Source organism: Montipora capricornis, chromosome 10 (assembly GCF_036669925.1).
Source record: "Montipora capricornis isolate CH-2021 chromosome 10, ASM3666992v2, whole genome shotgun sequence".
Taxonomy (NCBI): Eukaryota; Metazoa; Cnidaria; class Anthozoa; order Scleractinia; family Acroporidae; genus Montipora; species Montipora capricornis.
In genome coordinates this window covers 45,783,299-45,788,298 of record NC_090892.1, presented here as the reverse complement: position 1 = coordinate 45,788,298, position 5,000 = coordinate 45,783,299, and the positions used below count along the sequence as shown (strand labels likewise).

The 5,000-nt window shown below is 38.6% G+C and overlaps 1 pseudogene; it reads right to left on the bottom strand.

The window, feature by feature from the left end:
• Positions 1 to 4,490: 4,490 nt before the first annotated feature.
• LOC138019922 (uncharacterized) overlaps positions 4,491 to 5,000 on the bottom strand; it is a 21,716-nt pseudogene continuing 21,206 nt past the window's right edge.

The following is a 5,000-nucleotide window of genomic DNA, read 5'->3' as shown; positions in this document are numbered from 1 at the left end:
TTGAATATTTACATTTCTTTGTCTGTTTTAATCAAAACCGAGTTTGTAATTGAAAATCTAAACATCTATGAGATGCAAAAACATACTTAAGAACACGGCAACTTGAATTTATCGCAAATCACAATACTGCCAAACACAAAAGCGAAGAAAAAGGTTAACAAATATGAAGTTTTTTACTATCTGAATGTTTTTGCCCAATTAGTTTAAAGCGATGTAATATTGTTGTTGAAACATCTTCTTGTTAATGAGTAATGTAAACAATCTTCGCACTAGAGTCGTAGCAATAAATTAGATTAACCGGGAACTTAAAGAAATATTTATGTTTTCATAAAAAAAAACTTCGTTTTACACCATAGTGATAAAAGACCTTTTTCTAACGTTAAAAACTATAGCTACTGTAACGATAAGGGAGGTTTTTGGAATAAAAAAAAACTGACACAATGACGGGAAGTTTACAACTCTACTTTAATGTGGAGTAACACTGTTAGCATGAGGAGCTGCGCACAGGAGCGATGGGGCAGGTATGACACATGTGGTCTTTAAATCGAACAAAGAAACTATTTCAACTTCAGCAGTGTTGGCAATACAGAGACTACATACATGATTAGGTTGACGTCATTCAATTGTTATCAGGTGAAACGTTTTTCAAATTCACCAACTGGTAATTCAATGGCTTCTTTTGACGAAATCGGACTGTTCAGTGGGGCTTTATCGGTGTTTAGAAAATAAAACACTTGTGTAAATGGGAGTCTTCCATCCCATTTCCCGTACATAATAATAAAGACAGTTCCCGCATCCCGCCATAAAAAACTTCCCGCTTCCTGCACATCTCTACTTATCCCGCATCCCGCCTACAAAACTACTTTCATCCCGCATCTCGCCAGAGAAAAAAAGGCTTATCCCGCATCCCGCCAACCCTATGTTAGGTCCTGTATTGTAAGCTGGGTGATTTGCCACCTGAACAACGTGACTTGAGCGATATCTATCAACAACACGCGATGTAAAATATTTAAAATATCAAAACATTACCTTCCTTTTTATTGGCAATAACAGAAATTTTTTCGAATAATTTGACATTTCGACGAACAGAATCAACGAAGGAGAAAACGCTTTGTTTTCTGCTGACAGTGATGTCTGTAACATCCATTAATTACAAAGTAAAGTTTTATAACACAGTCACTTGTCTTTACATAGACATACATATATAGACAGTACCTATAACAACTGTATCAACAAGAAGTATTGAATGTCTAATGGTTTAAACAAATTGGCATCTACTGATAGTGTATTTGGGCCGAGTAAAAGAGCATATAGGTTTACAACTTGATAAGTTTCCCCTTCCCTGAGATACTGTTACATCCACTTTTCCTGTTAGCGGCAATTTCCACATTATTTTGAATATTTGTTGGATATGATGATGTAAATTTCTACCTCTGGAGCCTAAAATCTCGCTATTTAATGCGAATCAGCAAAAAATATCTACAGTAACATGATCAGTGCAAAATTAATGTTTGCAGCGAACACACATGAAAGTCATATAATTGAAATGCGTAGAGAATGTTAAGTCTTTACATAATCATCAGAGCTTTAAATGCGTTTTAGCAACAACAACAACATTTTTGAGGGGGAGGAGGAGAGTAGGGAGGAGGGAGAAATGGCCCAAAAAAGTTGGGAGGGGCCAGAAATTGGAGGAAAAAGTAGGGAGGAGGAAGAAAAGGAAAAGTTGGGAGTATTTTTACCTTCAGAAATTACAGTGTTTGTATTAGTTCATGGACCAGAAACCCAAAATGTCGAATTTCTTACCTCTCTTAGGGACAAAGGCTGCGATACCTCTTTGGAAACTTTGCTTCCTCTACTTTGTTTTTTTGTATGATAGCCAATGCCAATGGTATAGCTTTCTTGTGTTAATCACGTAATGAAATGACGTCACTAATATCATAGATTATAATCCATCAAATATATGTAAGTTAGAAATCCTTCGTTTTTGCGGAGATTCACATTAAAATTGTCAAACACTTGCTAAAATGCTATTTTAAACATATTTTTATTATGCTTGCTGCTTCGAAACGTCAATGATACCGTTTTAATCATCACTCCACGTATTCTTATTCCGGAATAGGGTCAATCGAACGCGCCCTTAGTGTTTTATGCTGAATAATCTGAACAGGTTCTGGTTTATATAAGATCAATAAATGCTAAAGGGTGTTTTAACATATCTTTGTAAAGGATAATATCTCTAGCACAGCCATGGGCTTTGGCCCTCCACTCAATCAGTTAACTGTTAGCCTGCTCTTTATAAGCCTCCACACATGCAAAACCGGAGAGGGCATCTGTGTGCAGGTCTGAAAGCTTCGGTGCCATTTTGTGGTCTGGTAGTTGGCTTGGTCGCCAAGTGCCAGTGCTTGCAGAGAGTGTCAATTCATGGTGGCAGCTGGTTGGAGTCAATGTCTTCTTTCCTGGCACAGAAGAGACGGTACCGTAGGTCATTTGCGTCACTGGTAATTGGATTTGAGATGTACATGAAGCAAGTGAACTCTTGAAGGCGTGTAATATCCGACAATTCCCAGCAACGTGCTGACAGTATGAAAGGCTCTTATTCTGAGATATTCCAAAAAAATAATGTTCTCCTTGCTTCCCCATTTGATTTCCACAGCCTTGGCGTAAAGTGCTTGATCAACATGTAAACAACATCTATGGTGTTGAGCTTAAGCCTGTCCTTGATCTTTGACGACTGACTGAGCAACTCAAACACATTCGACATGTTAGTTGCTGGCGCATCTATTGTTGGGAGGTACCCACTTCATTCCGCATGGCAATATTAATCTAGTCCACCCGTTAATGGTCTGATTCTCTGTGGCATAAAGGAGCACCAGAATCCTCGAGAGATTCTTCTTCCTAGCAATTGCCTCAATTCTGAGGAGGATACTTCCACGTATACCCTTGAAGGGAGGTCTGCAGCGGTCTCCTATGTTGTAGACTGATGGAAGTTCCTTGGCCAATACAACATCAACACTTCGTCGCTTTGACATTGCTAGTATGGGCGGCACCTCGTCAGGAGAAAGATGAGTATCGTATACGTAACAGGGTCGCCGGTAAGTAACAAGCCTGTTAAAGACTACTCACTGGTGAAACCTAGTTATCAAGCGTTCGCAAAACGAACAAATTTCTGAGCCCATTGGACCTGAAATGTAAGTACCGTAACATTCATTCTGAAATAAGTATAATCCGTTCATTTATCGCCTTAATGTCTACTTCTTACTCAGGCATATATGTTGTGGTTTAATTTTGTTCTTGGTTTGAATTTTAATAAAAGCCAGTTCATTTTGTTAAAAACTGGTTTTATTTTTATCAACTGTACAAAAAAGGATTTTAATTTAACTTTTTTTTTTTTTGGGGGGGGGGGGGTGTAGTTGAAATAACGGGGCCTTGGTTTTTTAGGGGGTCTAAAAAAGAACTTAACATCCTTTCCTCCCTTCTACCATCTAAAAGCATCATAGAAACATCTTAAAATGATTTATTTAGTTTATTTTATGCATACTCACATAAAAGTAATTATATACAAATATCCAAATATTTTAAAATGGGCAGTGTTCTAAAAAAATTAAACCAGTTAAAAAAAAAAAGGAAATTGGTTTGAAAAAAAATGAACTTTTCAAACCAAACACAAAATTAAACCACAACTTATATCCTTGAAGGCGTTGTGAGGTAAACGTTTAGGGAGGAGGAGGGAGGAGGGAGAAATTGGCTCAAAAGTAGGGATAGGGACTGGAGATCTACCCCTGTTCCTCCCCCGTCATTTTTATTTCACATTTTCCCACCATGTTGATTAACAGACCTATGACGAATTGATGAAAAATATAAACAGACTGAATGAAAAAGACGACGGTAGAGGATAATGAAGGTATTAATGTTTGTGATCATTTTTTAAGCACTGATCCTCACAACTCCATTCCTACTGGCACTATTTACGAGCAAACACCAACATTTACTTTACTCTTCTTGTCATCCTCTACACACAAAAAAGCCATTCCTTTCAGCCTAGCACTCCGCTTACGACGAATTTGTTCTACCAACGACACGTTCAAGATTCGCACCTCTGAACTAACGACATACCTTCTGAAACGAGGTTACAAACGCAACATTGTTGCTAAACAAATACAACGCGCCGCAGACATTCCCCGCATACATACCCTGCAACCTAAACAGACAAACAAACCCGAACGCATTCCTTTCATAACGACCTATAATCCCTCACTTATGGGTTTTAATTCGACAAAATTAAAAATTAGTTAATTGTCAAATATCTCCTGTCATACTTTTTCGGCTCAATACCCTAAAAGGCACCGCTAAAGCTCCTTCTGTAGACCTTTTGAGGCTGAACAATCTAAGAGGTATACCAAAACCGCTTTTTTAACCCCTAAAAGGTACGACCAGCACCCAGCCCTTTTTATATGGCCCCCCCCCCCCCCCCCCCCCCCGGCAGTCTCTTCTCGTCTCTTCTGGCTATTGGCCTTGCTTTCTGGGAATCCAGGTCATGTGACTGCCATGTTGTTTGTGGGCTCCTTCATTCGATTCGCGTGATCGATTCAAGCTAGTGGTTTGACTGAGCCGTCCCTTACGGCGGAACGCAGTAGGCTGCTTTGCATTGAAGTTTTCCATGCTATTTTTCTGTAATGCATGTTGTACCCGGAACATCAATGCAAGCATGAACAAGCTCAGGATTTTCCATCAGGATTCTGACGATTTCCGATGGCTTTGGTCTTTGTAAAGGATCCTGGCTCCAGCATTTTCGAAGGAGGGCCTTCCTATGGACATAAGATTTAAATCAATTAAACCTTAATATCTCATCGTAAAATGATTACAATTGATTTAATGATTAAAGATCTTTGAAGTAAAATATATGTTAGACAAATGAAAGTGCCTGGTACACCGTTACTGATTTCCTTGCTTTCTTTTCTTCTTAAATGTAGACATGGTAAATAGGCGGTGACAAAGAGATA